Genomic DNA, 16,087 nt, shown 5'->3' with positions numbered 1-16,087 from the left:
CTAAGTTTAGTCAGAAGCTTGTAAAACTGTGAAGGAGTCATTTCCGACCCCATAAATCATATATATTCTTGATCAGGATCAGCAGCTGAATCGATCCATCTTTCTCCGGTTGAAAAAAAAAAATTTGAAAATTTTCTCGATTTTTGCAAAAAATGATAAGGGGTTACATCATTAAAATTGCCAAAAATCGTCACAAATCTTAATTTTTTAACATTTTAAACTGAGTATGCAGTTTTATTGCCCTGGTAAAAAACAGCATAGGAAAGGTTTCCGAATTGAAATTAATGCATTTTTGGCCAAGTTATGAAATTTTTAAAATTTGATTTATAGACAAAATTGTCACATAAAATATGGATAAATATCGACTCAAAGAATGGTATTCTAAGTTTAGTCTGAAGCTTCTAGAAATGTGAAGGACTGTTTCCCGAAAAAACTGAGTATGCAGTTTTGTCGCCAGAATAAAAACTAACATAAGGAAGGTTTCCGAATTGAAATTAATGCATTTTTGGCCAAGTTATGAAATTTTTAAAATTTGATTTATAGACAAAATTGTCACATAAAATATGGATAAATATCGACTCATAGAATGGTATTCTAAGTTTAGTCTGAAGCTTCTAGAAATGTGAAGGACTGTTTCCCGAAAAAACTGAGTATGCAGGTTTGTCGCCAGAATAAAAACGAACATAAGAAAGGTTTCCGAATTAAGTTTAGTAAATTTTTGACTTAGCTACGAATTTTTTAAAATTTGGTTTATAGACGAAATTGGCACATAAAGTATAGATAAATTTCGACCAAAAAATGGTATTCTAAGTTTAGTCAGAAGCTTGTAAAACTGTGAAGGAGTCATTTCCGACCCCATAAATCATATATATTCTTGATCAGTATCAGCAGCTGAATCGATCCATCTTTCTCCGGTTGAAAAAAAAAAATTTGAAAATTTTCTCGATTTTTGCAAAAAATGATAAGGGGTTACATCATTAAAATTGCCAAAAATCGTCACAAATCTTAATTTTTTAACATTTTAAACTGAGTATGCAGTTTTATTGCCCTGGTAAAAAACAGCATAGGAAAGGTTTCCGAATTGAAATTAATGCATTTTTGGCCAAGTTATGAAATTTTTAAAATTTGATTTATAGACAAAATTGTCACATAAAATATGGATAAATATCGACTCAAAGAATGGTATTCTAAGTTTAGTCTGAAGCTTCTAGAAATGTGAAGGACTGTTTCCCGAAAAAACTGAGTATGCAGTTTTGTCGCCAGAATAAAAACTAACATAAGGAAGGTTTCCGAATTGAAATTAATGCATTTTTGGCCAAGTTATGAAATTTTTAAAATTTGATTTATAGACAAAATTGTCACATAAAATATGGATAAATATCGACTCATAGAATGGTATTCTAAGTTTAGTCTGAAGCTTCTAGAAATGTGAAGGACTGTTTCCCGAAAAAACTGAGTATGCAGGTTTGTCGCCAGAATAAAAACGAACATAAGAAAGGTTTCCGAATTAAGTTTAGTAAATTTTTGACTTAGCTACGAATTTTTTAAAATTTGGTTTATAGACGAAATTGGCACATAAAGTATAGATAAATTTCGACCAAAAAATGGTATTCTAAGTTTAGTCAGAAGCTTGTAAAACTGTGAAGGAGTCATTTCCGACCCCATAAATCATATATATTCTTGATCAGGATCAGCAGCTGAATCGATCCATCTTTCTCCGGTTGAAAAAAAAAAATTTGAAAATTTTCTCGATTTTTGCAAAAAATGATAAGGGGTTACATCATTAAAATTGCCAAAAATCGTCACAAATCTTAATTTTTTAACATTTTAAACTGAGTATGCAGTTTTATTGCCCTGGTAAAAAACAGCATAGGAAAGGTTTCCGAATTGAAATTAATGCATTTTTGGCCAAGTTATGAAATTTTTAAAATTTGATTTATAGACAAAATTGTCACATAAAATATGGATAAATATCGACTCAAAGAATGGTATTCTAAGTTTAGTCTGAAGCTTCTAGAAATGTGAAGGACTGTTTCCCGAAAAAACTGAGTATGCAGTTTTGTCGCCAGAATAAAAACTAACATAAGGAAGGTTTCCGAATTGAAATTAATGCATTTTTGGCCAAGTTATGAAATTTTTAAAATTTGATTTATAGACAAAATTGTCACATAAAATATGGATAAATATCGACTCATAGAATGATCTAAGTTTAGTCTGAAGCTTCTAGAAATGTGAAGGACTGTTTCCCGAAAAAACTGAGTATGCAGTTTTGTCGCCAGAATAAAAACTAACATAAGGAAGGTTTCCGAATTGAAATTAATGCATTTTATGAAATTTTTAAAATTTGATTTATAGACAAAATTGTCACATAAAATATGGATAAATATCGACTCATAGAATGATCTAAGTTTAGTCACATTCTAGAAATGTGAAGGACTGTTTCCCGAAAAAACTGAGTATGCAGTTTTGTCGCCAGAATAAAAACTAACATAAGGAAGGTTTCCGAATTGAAATTAATGCATTTTATGAAATTTTTAAAATTTGATTTATAGACAAAATTGTCACATAAAATATGGATAAATATCGACTCATAGAATGATCTATATGTTTCCCGAAAAAACTGAGTATGCAGTTTTGTCGCCAGAATAAAAACTAACATAAGGAAGGTTTCCGAATTGAAATTAATGCATTTTATGAAATTTTTAAAATTTGATTTATAGACAAAATTGTCACATAAAATATGGATAAATATCGACTCATAGAATGATCTAAGTTTAGTCTGAAGCTTCTAGAAATGTGAAGGACTGTTAATGCATTTTTGGCCAAGTTATGAAATTTTTAAAATTTGATTTATAGACAAAATTGTCACATAAAATATGGATAAATATCGACTCATAGAATGATCTAAGTTTAGTCTGAAGCTTCTAGAAATGTGAAGGACTGTTTCCCGAAAAAACTGAGTATGCAGTTTTGTCGCCAGAATAAAAACTAACATAAGGAAGGTTTCCGAATTGAAATTAATGCATTTTATGAAATTTTTAAAATTTGATTTATAGACAAAATTGTCACATAAAATATGGATAAATATCGACTCATAGAATGATCTAAGTTTAGTCACATTCTAGAAATGTGAAGGACTGTTTCCCGAAAAAACTGAGTATGCAGTTTTGTCGCCAGAATAAAAACTAACATAAGGAAGGTTTCCGAATTGAAATTAATGCATTTTATGAAATTTTTAAAATTTGATTTATAGACAAAATTGTCACATAAAATATGGATAAATATCGACTCATAGAATGATCTAAGTTTAGTCTGAAGCTTCTAGAAATGTGAAGGACTGTTTCCCGAAAAAACTGAGTATGCAGTTTTGTCGCCAGAATAAAAACTAACATAAGGAAGGTTTCCGAATTGAAATTAATGCATTTTTGGCCAAGTTATGAAATTTTTAAAATTTGGTTTATAGACGAAATTGGCACATAAAGTATAGATAAATTTCGACCAAAAAATGGTATTCTAAGTTTAGTCAGAAGCTTGTAAAACTGTGAAGGAGTCATTTCCGACCCCATAAATCATATATATTCTTGATCAGCATCAGCAGCTGAATTGATCCATCTTTCTCCGGTTGAAAAAAAAAATGTGAAAATTTTCTCGATTTTTGCAAAAAATGATAAGGGGTTACATCATTAAAATTGCCAAAAATCGTCACAAATCTTAATTTTTTAACATTTTAAACTGAGTATGCAGTTTTATTGCCCTGGTAAAAATCAGCATAGGAAAGGTTTCCGAATTGAAATTAATGCATTTTTGGCCAAGTTATGAAATTTTTAAAATTTGATTTATAGACAAAATTGTCACATAAAATATGGATAAATATCGACTCAAAGAATGGTATTCTAAGTTTAGTCTGAAGCTTCTAGAAATGTGAAGGACTGTTTCCCGAAAAAACTGAGTATGCAGTTTTGTTGCCAGAATAAAAACTAACATAAGGAAGGTTTCCGAATTGAAATTAATGCATTTTTGGCCAAGTTATGAAATTTTTAAAATTTGATTTATAGACAAAATTGTCACATAAAATATGGATAAATATCGACTCATAGAATGGTATTCTAAGTTTAGTCTGAAGCTTCTAGAAATGTGAAGGACTGTTTCCCGAAAAAACTGAGTATGCAGGTTTGTCGCCAGAATAAAAACGAACATAAGAAAGGTTTCCGAATTAAGTTTAGTAAATTTTTGACTTAGCTACGAATTTTTTAAAATTTGGTTTATAGACGAAATTGGCACATAAAGTATAGATAAATTTCGACCAAAAAATGGTATTCTAAGTTTAGTCAGAAGCTTGTAAAACTGTGAAGGAGTCATTTCCGACCCCATAAATCATATATATTCTTGATCAGGATCAGCAGCTGAATCGATCCATCTTTCTCCGGTTGAAAAAAAAAATTTGAAAATTTTCTCGATTTTTGCAAAAAATGATAAGGGGTTACATCATTAAAATTGCCAAAAATCGTCACAAATCTTAATTTTTTAACATTTTAAACTGAGTATGCAGTTTTATTGCCCTGGTAAAAAACAGCATAGGAAAGGTTTCCGAATTGAAATTAATGCATTTTTGGCCAAGTTATGAAATTTTTAAAATTTGATTTATAGACAAAATTGTCACATAAAATATGGATAAATATCGACTCAAAGAATGGTATTCTAAGTTTAGTCTGAAGCTTCTAGAAATGTGAAGGACTGTTTCCCGAAAAAACTGAGTATGCAGTTTTGTTGCCAGAATAAAAACTAACATAAGGAAGGTTTCCGAATTGAAATTAATGCATTTTTGGCCAAGTTATGAAATTTTTAAAATTTGATTTATAGACAAAATTGTCACATAAAATATGGATAAATATCGACTCAAAGAATGGTATTCTAAGTTTAGTCTGAAGCTTCTAGAAATGTGAAGGACTGTTTCCCGAAAAAACTGAGTATGCAGTTTTGTTGCCAGAATAAAAACTAACATAAGGAAGGTTTCCGAATTGAAATTAATGCATTTTTGGCCAAGTTATGAAATTTTTAAAATTTGATTTATAGACAAAATTGTCACATAAAATATGGATAAATATCGACTCATAGAATGATCTAAGTTTAGTCTGAAGCTTCTAGAAATGTGAAGGACTGTTTCCCGAAAAAACTGAGTATGCAGTTTTGTCGCCAGAATAAAAACTAACATAAGGAAGGTTTCCGAATTGAAATTAATGCATTTTATGAAATTTTTAAAATTTGATTTATAGACAAAATTGTCACATAAAATATGGATAAATATCGACTCATAGAATGATCTAAGTTTAGTCACATTCTAGAAATGTGAAGGACTGTTTCCCGAAAAAACTGAGTATGCAGTTTTGTCGCCAGAATAAAAACTAACATAAGGAAGGTTTCCGAATTGAAATTAATGCATTTTATGAAATTTTTAAAATTTGATTTATAGACAAAATTGTCACATAAAATATGGATAAATATCGACTCATAGAATGATCTATATGTTTCCCGAAAAAACTGAGTATGCAGTTTTGTCGCCAGAATAAAAACTAACATAAGGAAGGTTTCCGAATTGAAATTAATGCATTTTATGAAATTTTTAAAATTTGATTTATAGACAAAATTGTCACATAAAATATGGATAAATATCGACTCATAGAATGATCTAAGTTTAGTCTGAAGCTTCTAGAAATGTGAAGGACTGTTAATGCATTTTTGGCCAAGTTATGAAATTTTTAAAATTTGATTTATAGACAAAATTGTCACATAAAATATGGATAAATATCGACTCAAAGAATGGTATTCTAAGTTTAGTCTGAAGCTTCTAGAAATGTGAAGGACTGTTTCCCGAAAAAACTGAGTATGCAGTTTTGTTGCCAGAATAAAAACTAACATAAGGAAGGTTTCCGAATTGAAATTAATGCATTTTTGGCCAAGTTATGAAATTTTTAAAATTTGATTTATAGACAAAATTGTCACATAAAATATGGATAAATATCGACTCATAGAATGGTATTCTAAGTTTAGTCTGAAGCTTCTAGAAATGTGAAGGACTGTTTCCCGAAAAAACTGAGTATGCAGGTTTGTCGCCAGAATAAAAACGAACATAAGAAAGGTTTCCGAATTAAGTTTAGTAAATTTTTGACTTAGCTACGAATTTTTTAAAATTTGGTTTATAGACGAAATTGGCACATAAAGTATAGATAAATTTCGACCAAAAAATGGTATTCTAAGTTTAGTCAGAAGCTTGTAAAACTGTGAAGGAGTCATTTCCGACCCCATAAATCATATATATTCTTGATCAGGATCAGCAGCTGAATCGATCCATCTTTCTCCGGTTGAAAAAAAAAAATTTGAAAATTTTCTCGATTTTTGCAAAAAATGATAAGGGGTTACATCATTAAAATTGCCAAAAATCGTCACAAATCTTAATTTTTTAACATTTTAAACTGAGTATGCAGTTTTATTGCCCTGGTAAAAAACAGCATAGGAAAGGTTTCCGAATTGAAATTAATGCATTTTTGGCCAAGTTATGAAATTTTTAAAATTTGATTTATAGACAAAATTGTCACATAAAATATGGATAAATATCGACTCAAAGAATGGTATTCTAAGTTTAGTCTGAAGCTTCTAGAAATGTGAAGGACTGTTTCCCGAAAAAACTGAGTATGCAGTTTTGTTGCCAGAATAAAAACTAACATAAGGAAGGTTTCCGAATTGAAATTAATGCATTTTTGGCCAAGTTATGAAATTTTTAAAATTTGATTTATAGACAAAATTGTCACATAAAATATGGATAAATATCGACTCAAAGAATGGTATTCTAAGTTTAGTCTGAAGCTTCTAGAAATGTGAAGGACTGTTTCCCGAAAAAACTGAGTATGCAGTTTTGTTGCCAGAATAAAAACTAACATAAGGAAGGTTTCCGAATTGAAATTAATGCATTTTTGGCCAAGTTATGAAATTTTTAAAATTTGATTTATAGACAAAATTGTCACATAAAATATGGATAAATATCGACTCATAGAATGATCTAAGTTTAGTCTGAAGCTTCTAGAAATGTGAAGGACTGTTTCCCGAAAAAACTGAGTATGCAGTTTTGTCGCCAGAATAAAAACTAACATAAGGAAGGTTTCCGAATTGAAATTAATGCATTTTATGAAATTTTTAAAATTTGATTTATAGACAAAATTGTCACATAAAATATGGATAAATATCGACTCATAGAATGATCTAAGTTTAGTCACATTCTAGAAATGTGAAGGACTGTTTCCCGAAAAAACTGAGTATGCAGTTTTGTCGCCAGAATAAAAACTAACATAAGGAAGGTTTCCGAATTGAAATTAATGCATTTTATGAAATTTTTAAAATTTGATTTATAGACAAAATTGTCACATAAAATATGGATAAATATCGACTCATAGAATGATCTATATGTTTCCCGAAAAAACTGAGTATGCAGTTTTGTCGCCAGAATAAAAACTAACATAAGGAAGGTTTCCGAATTGAAATTAATGCATTTTATGAAATTTTTAAAATTTGATTTATAGACAAAATTGTCACATAAAATATGGATAAATATCGACTCATAGAATGATCTAAGTTTAGTCTGAAGCTTCTAGAAATGTGAAGGACTGTTAATGCATTTTTGGCCAAGTTATGAAATTTTTAAAATTTGATTTATAGACAAAATTGTCACATAAAATATGGATAAATATCGACTCATAGAATGATCTAAGTTTAGTCTGAAGCTTCTAGAAATGTGAAGGACTGTTTCCCGAAAAAACTGAGTATGCAGTTTTGTCGCCAGAATAAAAACTAACATAAGGAAGGTTTCCGAATTGAAATTAATGCATTTTATGAAATTTTTAAAATTTGATTTATAGACAAAATTGTCACATAAAATATGGATAAATATCGACTCATAGAATGATCTAAGTTTAGTCACATTCTAGAAATGTGAAGGACTGTTTCCCGAAAAAACTGAGTATGCAGTTTTGTCGCCAGAATAAAAACTAACATAAGGAAGGTTTCCGAATTGAAATTAATGCATTTTATGAAATTTTTAAAATTTGATTTATAGACAAAATTGTCACATAAAATATGGATAAATATCGACTCATAGAATGATCTAAGTTTAGTCTGAAGCTTCTAGAAATGTGAAGGACTGTTTCCCGAAAAAACTGAGTATGCAGTTTTGTCGCCAGAATAAAAACTAACATAAGGAAGGTTTCCGAATTGAAATTAATGCATTTTTGGCCAAGTTATGAAATTTTTAAAATTTGGTTTATAGACGAAATTGGCACATAAAGTATAGATAAATTTCGACCAAAAAATGGTATTCTAAGTTTAGTCAGAAGCTTGTAAAACTGTGAAGGAGTCATTTCCGACCCCATAAATCATATATATTCTTGATCAGGATCAGCAGCTGAATCGATCCATCTTTCTCCGGTTGAAAAAAAAAAATTTGAAAATTTTCTCGATTTTTGCAAAAAATGATAAGGGGTTACATCATTAAAATTGCCAAAAATCGTCACAAATCTTAATTTTTTAACATTTTAAACTGAGTATGCAGTTTTATTGCCCTGGTAAAAAACAGCATAGGAAAGGTTTCCGAATTGAAATTAATGCATTTTTGGCCAAGTTATGAAATTTTTAAAATTTGATTTATAGACAAAATTGTCACATAAAATATGGATAAATATCGACTCAAAGAATGGTATTCTAAGTTTAGTCTGAAGCTTCTAGAAATGTGAAGGACTGTTTCCCGAAAAAACTGAGTATGCAGTTTTGTTGCCAGAATAAAAACTAACATAAGGAAGGTTTCCGAATTGAAATTAATGCATTTTTGGCCAAGTTATGAAATTTTTAAAATTTGATTTATAGACAAAATTGTCACATAAAATATGGATAAATATCGACTCATAGAATGGTATTCTAAGTTTAGTCTGAAGCTTCTAGAAATGTGAAGGACTGTTTCCCGAAAAAACTGAGTATGCAGGTTTGTCGCCAGAATAAAAACGAACATAAGAAAGGTTTCCGAATTAAGTTTAGTAAATTTTTGACTTAGCTACGAATTTTTTAAAATTTGGTTTATAGACGAAATTGGCACATAAAGTATAGATAAATTTCGACCAAAAAATGGTATTCTAAGTTTAGTCAGAAGCTTGTAAAACTGTGAAGGAGTCATTTCCGACCCCATAAATCATATATATTCTTGATCAGGATCAGCAGCTGAATCGATCCATCTTTCTCCGGTTGAAAAAAAAAAATTTGAAAATTTTCTCGATTTTTGCAAAAAATGATAAGGGGTTACATCATTAAAATTGCCAAAAATCGTCACAAATCTTAATTTTTTAACATTTTAAACTGAGTATGCAGTTTTATTGCCCTGGTAAAAAACAGCATAGGAAAGGTTTCCGAATTGAAATTAATGCATTTTTGGCCAAGTTATGAAATTTTTAAAATTTGATTTATAGACAAAATTGTCACATAAAATATGGATAAATATCGACTCATGGAATGGTACTCTAAGTTTAGTCTGAAGCTTCTAGAAATGTGAAGGACTGTTTCCCGAAAAAACTGAGTATGCAGTTTTGTCGCCAGAATAAAAACTAACATAAGGAAGGTTTCCGAATTAAAATTAATGCATTTTTGGCCAAGTTATGAAATTTTTAAAATTTGATTTATAGACAAAATTGTCACATAAAATATGGATAAATATCGACTCATAGAATGATCTAAGTTTAGTCTGAAGCTTCTAGAAATGTGAAGGACTGTTTCCCGAAAAAACTGAGTATGCAGTTTTGTCGCCAGAATAAAAACTAACATAAGGAAGGTTTCCGAATTAATATTAATGCATTTTTGGCCAAGTTATGAAATTTTTAAAATTTGATTTATAGACAAAATTGTCACATAAAATATGGATAAATATCGACTCATAGAATGATCTAAGTTTAGTCTGAAGCTTCTAGAAATGTGAAGGACTGTTTCCCGAAAAAACTGAGTATGCAGTTTTGTCGCCAGAATAAAAACGAACATAAGAAAGGTTTCCGAATTAAGTTTAGTAAATTTTTGACTTAGCTACGAATTTTTTAAAATTTGGTTTATAGACGAAATTGGCACCTAAAGTATAGATAAATTTCGACCAAAAAATGGTATTCTAAGTTTAGTCAGAAGCTTGTAAAACTGTGAAGGAGTCATTTCCGACCTCATAAATCATATATATTCTTGATCAGCATCAGCAGCTGAATCGATCCATCTTTCTCCGGTTGAAAAAAAAAATGTGAAAATTTTCTCGATTTTTGCAAAAAATGATAAGGGGTTACATCATTAAAATTGCCAAAAATCGACACAAATCTTAATTTTTTAACATTTTAAACTGAGTATGCAGTTTTGTCGCCAGAATAAAAACTAACATAAGGAAGGTTTCCGAATTGAAATTAATGCATTTTTGGCCAAGTTATGAAATTTTTAAAATTTGATTTATAGACAAAATTGTCACATAAAATATGGATAAATATCGACTCATAGAATGGTATTCTAAGTTTAGTCTGAAGCTTCTAGAAATGTGAAGGACTGTTTCCCGAAAAAACTGAGTATGCAGGTTTGTCGCCAGAATAAAAACGAACATAAGAAAGGTTTCCGAATTAAGTTTAGTAAATTTTTGACTTAGCTACGAATTTTTTAAAATTTGGTTTATAGACGAAATTGGCACATAAAGTATAGATAAATTTCGACCAAAAAATGGTATTCTAAGTTTAGTCAGAAGCTTGTAAAACTGTGAAGGAGTCATTTCCGACCCCATAAATCATATATATTCTTGATCAGGATCAGCAGCTGAATCGATCCATCTTTCTCCGGTTGAAAAAAAAAAATTTGAAAATTTTCTCGATTTTTGCAAAAAATGATAAGGGGTTACATCATTAAAATTGCCAAAAATCGTCACAAATCTTAATTTTTTAACATTTTAAACTGAGTATGCAGTTTTATTGCCCTGGTAAAAAACAGCATAGGAAAGGTTTCCGAATTGAAATTAATGCATTTTTGGCCAAGTTATGAAATTTTTAAAATTTGATTTATAGACAAAATTGTCACATAAAATATGGATAAATATCGACTCATGGAATGGTACTCTAAGTTTAGTCTGAAGCTTCTAGAAATGTGAAGGACTGTTTCCCGAAAAAACTGAGTATGCAGTTTTGTCGCCAGAATAAAAACTAACATAAGGAAGGTTTCCGAATTAAAATTAATGCATTTTTGGCCAAGTTATGAAATTTTTAAAATTTGATTTATAGACAAAATTGTCACATAAAATATGGATAAATATCGACTCATAGAATGATCTAAGTTTAGTCTGAAGCTTCTAGAAATGTGAAGGACTGTTTCCCGAAAAAACTGAGTATGCAGTTTTGTCGCCAGAATAAAAACTAACATAAGGAAGGTTTCCGAATTAATATTAATGCATTTTTGGCCAAGTTATGAAATTTTTAAAATTTGATTTATAGACAAAATTGTCACATAAAATATGGATAAATATCGACTCATAGAATGATCTAAGTTTAGTCTGAAGCTTCTAGAAATGTGAAGGACTGTTTCCCGAAAAAACTGAGTATGCAGTTTTGTCGCCAGAATAAAAACGAACATAAGAAAGGTTTCCGAATTAAGTTTAGTAAATTTTTGACTTAGCTACGAATTTTTTAAAATTTGGTTTATAGACGAAATTGGCACCTAAAGTATAGATAAATTTCGACCAAAAAATGGTATTCTAAGTTTAGTCAGAAGCTTGTAAAACTGTGAAGGAGTCATTTCCGACCTCATAAATCATATATATTCTTGATCAGCATCAGCAGCTGAATCGATCCATCTTTCTCCGGTTGAAAAAAAAAATGTGAAAATTTTCTCGATTTTTGCAAAAAATGATAAGGGGTTACATCATTAAAATTGCCAAAAATCGACACAAATCTTAATTTTTTAACATTTTAAACTGAGTATGCAGTTTTGTCGCCAGAATAAAAACTAACATAAGGAAGGTTTCCGAATTGAAATTAATGCATTTTTGGCCAAGTTATGAAATTTTTAAAATTTGATTTATAGACAAAATTGTCACATAAAATATGGATAAATATCGACTCATAGAATGGTACTCTAAGTTTAGTCTGAAGCTTCTAGAAATGTGAAGGACTGTTTCCCGAAAAAATTGAGTATGCAGTTTTGTCGCCAGAATAAAAACTAACATAAGGAAGGTTTCCGATTAAAATTAATGCATTTTTGGCCAAGTTATGAAATTTTTAAAATTTGATTTATAGACAAAATTGTCACATAAAATATGGATAAATATCGACTCATAGAATGGTACTCTAAGTTTAGTCTGAAGCTTCTAGAAATGTGAAGGACTGTTTCCCGAAAAAACTGAGTATGCAGTTTTGTCGCCAGAATAAAAACTAACATAAGGAAGGTTTCCGAATTAAGTTTAGTAAATTTTTGACTTAGCTACGAATTTTTTAAAATTTGGTTTATAGACGAAATTGGCACATAAAGTATAGATAAATTTCGACCAAAAAATGGTATTCTAAGTTTAGTCAGAAGCTTGTAAAACTGTGAAGGAGTCATTTCCGACCCCATAAATCATATATATTCTTGATCAGCATCAGCAGCTGAATCGATCCATCTTTCTCCGGTTGAAAAAAAAAATTTGAAAATTTTCTCGATTTTTGCAAAAAATGATAAGGGGTTACATCATTAAAATTGCCAAAAATCGACACAAATCTTAATTTTTTAACATTTTAAACTGAGTATGCAGTTTTATTGCCCTGGTAAAAAACAGCATAGGAAAGGTTTCCGAATTGAAATTAATGCATTTTTGGCCAAGTTATGAAATTTTTAAAATTTGATTTATAGACAAAATTGTCACATAAAATATGGATAAATATCGACTCATAGAATGGTACTCTAAGTTTAGTCTGAAGCTTCTAGAAATGTGAAGGACTGTTTCCCGAAAAAACTGAGTATGCAGTTTTGTCGCCAGAATAAAAACTAACATAAGAAAGGTTTCCGAATTAAGTTTAGTAAATTTTTGACTTAGCTACGAATTTTTTAAAATTTGGTTTATAGACGAAATTGGCACATAAAGTATAGATAAATTTCGACCAAAAAATGGTATTCTAAGTTTAGTCAGAAGCTTGTAAAACTGTGAAGGAGTCATTTCCGACCCCATAAATCATATATATTCTTGATCAGCATCAGCAGCTGAATCAATCCATCTTTCTCCGGCTGAAAAAAAAAATTTGAAAATTTTCTCGATTTTTGCAAAAAATTATAAGGGGTTACATCATTAAAATTGCCAAAAATCGACACAAATCTTAATTTTTTAACATTTTAAACTGAGTATGCAGTTTTATTGCCCTGGTAAAAAACAGCATAGGAAAGGTTTCCGAATTGAAATTAATGCATTTTTGGCCAAGTTATGAAATTTTTAAAATTTGATTTATAGACAAAATTGTCACATAAAATATGGATAAATATCGACTCATAGAATGGTACTCTAAGTTTAGTCTGAAGCTTCTAGAAATGTGAAGGACTGTTTCCCGAGAAAATTGAGTATGCAGTTTTGTCGCCAGAATAAAAACTAACATAAAGAAGGTTTCCGAATTAAAATTAATGCATTTTTGGCCAAGTTATGAAATTTTTAAAATTTGATTTATAGACAAAATTGTCACATAAAATATGGATAAATATCGACTCATAGAATGGTACTCTAAGTTTAGTCTGAAGTTTCTAGAAATGTGAAGGACTGTTTCCCGAAAAAACTGAGTATGCAGTTTTGTCGCCAGAATAAAAACTAACATAAGGAAGGTTTCCGAATTAAAATTAATGCATTTTTGGCCAAGTTATGAAATTTTTAAAATTTGATTTATAGACAAAATTGTCACATAAAATATGGATAAATATCGACTCATAGAATGGTACTCTAAGTTTAGTCTGAAGCTTCTAGAAATGTGAAGGACTGTTTCCCGAAAAAACTGAGTATGCAGTTTTGTCGCCAGAATAAAAACTAACATAAGGAAGGTTTCCGAATTAAAATTAATGCATTTTTGGCCAAGTTATGAAATTTTTAAAATTTGATTTATAGACAAAATTGTCACATAAAATATGGATAAATATCGACTCATAGAATGGTACTCTAAGTTTAGTCTGAAGCTTCTAGAAATGTGAAGGACTGTTTCCCGAGAAAATTGAGTATGCAGTTTTGTCGCCAGAATAAAAACTAACATAAAGAAGGTTTCCGAATTAAAATTAATGCATTTTTGGCCAAGTTATGAAATTTTTAAAATTTGATTTATAGACAAAATTGTCACATAAAATATGGATAAATATCGACTCATAGAATGGTACTCTAAGTTTAGTCTGAAGCTTCTAGAAATGTGAAGGACTGTTTCCCGAAAAAAACTGAGTATTTTTGGCCAAGTTATGAAATTTTTAAAATTTGATTTATAGACAAAATTGTCACATAAAATATGGATAAATATCGACTCATAGAATGGTACTCTAAGTTTAAACTGAGTATGCAGTTTTATTGCCCTGGTAAAAAACAGCATAGGAAAGGTTTCCGAATTGAAATTAATGCATTTTTGGCCAAGTTATGAAATTTTTAAAATTTGATTTATAGACAAAATTGTTACATAAAATATGGATAAATATCGACTCATAGAATGGTACTCTAAGTTTAGTCTGAAGCTTCTAGAAATGTGAAGGACTGTTTCCCGAAAAAAACTGAGTATTTTTGGCCAAGTTATGAAATTTTTAAAATTTGATTTATAGACAAAATTGTCACATAAAATATGGATAAATATCGACTCATAGAATGGTACTCTAAGTTTAGTCTGAAGCTTCTAGAAATGTGAAGGACTGTTTCCCGAAAAAATTGAGTATGCAGTTTTGTCGCCAGAATAAAAACTAACATAAGGAAGGTTTCCGAATTAAAATTAATGCATTTTTGGCCAAGTTATGAAATTTTTAAAATTTGATTTATAGACAAAATTGTCACATAAAATATGGATAAATATCGACTCATAGAATGGTACTCTAAGTTTAGTCTGAAGCTTCTAGAAATGTGAAGGACTGTTTCCCGAAAAAATTGAGTATGCAGTTTTGTCGCCAGAATAAAAACTAACATAAGGAAGGTTTCCGAATTAAAATTAATGCATTTTTGGCCAAGTTATGAAATTTTTAAAATTTGATTTATAGACAAAATTGTCACATAAAATATGGATAAATATCGACTCATAGAATGGTACTCTAAGTTTAGTCTGAAGCTTCTAGAAATGTGAAGGACTGTTTCCCGAAAAAACTGAGTATGCAGTTTTGTCGCCAGAATAAAAACTAACATAAGAAAGGTTTCCGAATTAAGTTTAGTAAATTTTTGACTTAGCTACGAATTTTTTAAAATTTGGTTTATAGACGAAATTGGCACATAAAGTATAGATAAATTTCGACCAAAAAATGGTATTCTAAGTTTAGTCAGAAGCTTGTAAAACTGTGAAGGAGTCATTTCCGACCCCATAAATCATATATATTCTTGATCAGCATCAGCAGCTGAATCAATCCATCTTTCTCCGGCTGAAAAAAAAAATTTGAAAATTTTCTCGATTTTTGCAAAAAATGATAAGGGGTTACATCATTAAAATTGCCAAAAATCGACACAAATCTTAATTTTTTAACATTTTAAACTGAGTATGCAGTTTTATTGCCCTGGTAAAAAACAGCATAGGAAAGGTTTCCGAATTGAAATTAATGCATTTTTGGCCAAGTTATGAAATTTTTAAAATTTGATTTATAGACAAAATTGTCACATAAAATATGGATAAATATCGACTCATAGAATGGTACTCTAAGTTTAGTCTGAAGCTTCTAGAAATGTGAAGGACTGTTTCCCGAAAAAAACTGAGTATTTTTGGCCAAGTTATGAAATTTTTAAAATTTGATTTATAGACAAAATTGTCACATAAAATATGGATAAATATCGACTCATAGAATGGTACTCTAAGTTTAGTCTGAAGCTTCTAGA

This window comes from Drosophila serrata, unplaced genomic scaffold (assembly GCF_035046125.1).
Source record: "Drosophila serrata isolate PLE 108 unplaced genomic scaffold, ASM3504612v1 contig_240, whole genome shotgun sequence".
Lineage (NCBI taxonomy): Eukaryota > Metazoa > Arthropoda > Insecta > Diptera > Drosophilidae > Drosophila > Drosophila serrata.
This window is presented reverse-complemented; position numbering follows the sequence as displayed.